Below are 2,217 nucleotides of genomic sequence, written 5' to 3' on the forward strand. Positions count from 1 at the left end.
AACCTGGTGTGACTGTGACCAGGGGAAAACAATCCCCCAAACAGAACATGACAACCATAAATAAAAGGAAACAAAAGGACACTATTCTCACACTAATCAGTCAGCCCGTGGTGTCTGTAATATAAATGATACAAGAAACAGATATAGATTCTCCTTTCAAAAACTGTGTTTTACGACCAGCAGGAGGGAGCCCTGTGTAGACCAAAAACAAAACAGCTAAATCTAAAAATGAAATCTATTATTTCTATCATCTCCACACCAGTAAATAAGAACTTGATGGTTATTTCTCGGTCTTTGACAGAGATTCAAACTGCGATATCCACCATTCCTCATTATGAAGCATGAAAAATAAGAAAGGCTCCATTCCAGAAGTTTAACAAACAGCATGTCTGTGATAGTAAAAGGATATTGGATACTTTCTGATCTTCCTCACTCGGTCCGTAACACAAGGCCATTAAAAAACATCAGACACTTTTTTTCTGTTCACTTTGCTTGACAGTTGTTTTTGTCCAAAGCATTAGTTCTGAAGCTTTTTTTCTCAGTCTTGTTTTGAATTTAGGCCCTCTGCTCTGCAGCTGTGAAACACTTGATATGCATGAAAGGAACATCAGGATTGTAGCTCCAGCTCCCATGTTAATAGATCGAACTGAAATCTGGCTGTTTATACTATGCATGTGTCATCTGCAATTCTTACAAAGCTGCAGTGGGACCATATTGGAGATTTCAAATGTTATCTATTAACGTGTGCAGAATGCATAAAGAATGTGGTTTTTAGTGTGACACAAAGTTAAAAACAGCTGGTCACCTCAAGTCAGACTATTACATTTCCGTCAGGCCAACAGTGTATTTATGGTCGTTGCTAAAGAATTTCATAAAGTAAAAAGTGTGAACCTTGGAAAATTGTGCATGAGAAAGAGCAGCAGTGGGATTGAATACGAGTTTAACAATGAATGTATAACATAAACAGCAGGCAGCTTGCAATACTACTTCTAGATCGCCTTCACTTAATAATGTGTCCACATCACTACAAAGTCTTCAACACACCGTTGTCTGCACACAGAACGGCTTTTAGTGGTAATCATCAGCCTGCGTGAAAAAGATTATAATGCACTTTTTTTATCTGGTCATCTTCCAAATCCTGCATGAGTTCATCAAGGGAGTATTTCCAAAGATCTGGAACTACAGCCAGAACAACATCACCATCCTCCTGCTTATCAGTTATCTTCTCCCTCAGCTCCTTCCTGTACAAATCTATCCCCCCATCTAGTGGAAACAAACCTGATTTTATCTTTAGCTTGCTTTTTAAAATTTCATCTGGTCTTAAATATGCTTGAAAACTTTTGTAGTTTTTGAGCAAAAAATACAGAACTGAAGAGTTCACTTTTTTTAATCCATGTTTTTTCTTCTTTTATTTTTTTCTCCCCTAAAATATTGAAAGCACCAACATTTGACAAACAGAGGAGTAGCCATGACTAAAGTCGCACTTTGTCTTTTTGTTCTTCCCACACTGCAGTTTTATCTAACCTATCAACACAAAAATCTTTTTGCTAAAGTTTCCTGGATGGTGTTAGAAAGAACCAGAGTGTTTATTTCTGACATAAACAAATTATAAACCAGATTACAAATTTTTCATGTCAGCGTGAATGAATACCAAGTATTTGTTTCTAACAAGCTGCTTCTTCTGATTAGTATCCAGCTGCACCACCAAGTACACATTTCCCTTGAATATTATTTTTTATCACAAAAAGGAAAATATGAACAATCCTAATCTTATTTTTGAGAAATTACAGGATTGAGGAATCCTACAAGTTAAATTAAACAATGAAATAACAACATTAACAGCATTTTTCAAAAAAGAATATAATAGTGAAGTCCAGCTATTTTTGAATAAGCAAAAACTTAAATACAGTCTAAATGCTACAATTACAGAACTAGCAAAACATTAAGAAGTGGCTTTTTAATGTTTTCATTATCAAGGTGAAATGATGATGACATCAAAATTTTACATATGTAATTGCCAAAAAAAAATGTGCTTAATTTAATACGATGGTTGCCGTGTAGCAGAAAACAGACGTGCTTTTGGTGGTGCTTAAAGCACATTTAAACTTCAATGGTAAAACTGGTATGAAGGACGAGAAATTTATTATTGGTATACTGTCAGCCTGTCAACAGTGGGTTAATTCATCCAAAGCCACACAGAGACAAACAATGCACACC

The sequence above is a fragment of the Oryzias latipes genome, chromosome 3, assembly GCF_053564925.1.
Source record: "Oryzias latipes strain Hd-rR chromosome 3, Olatipes_Hd-rR_3.1".
In the NCBI taxonomy this organism is placed as follows: Eukaryota; Metazoa; Chordata; class Actinopteri; order Beloniformes; family Adrianichthyidae; genus Oryzias; species Oryzias latipes.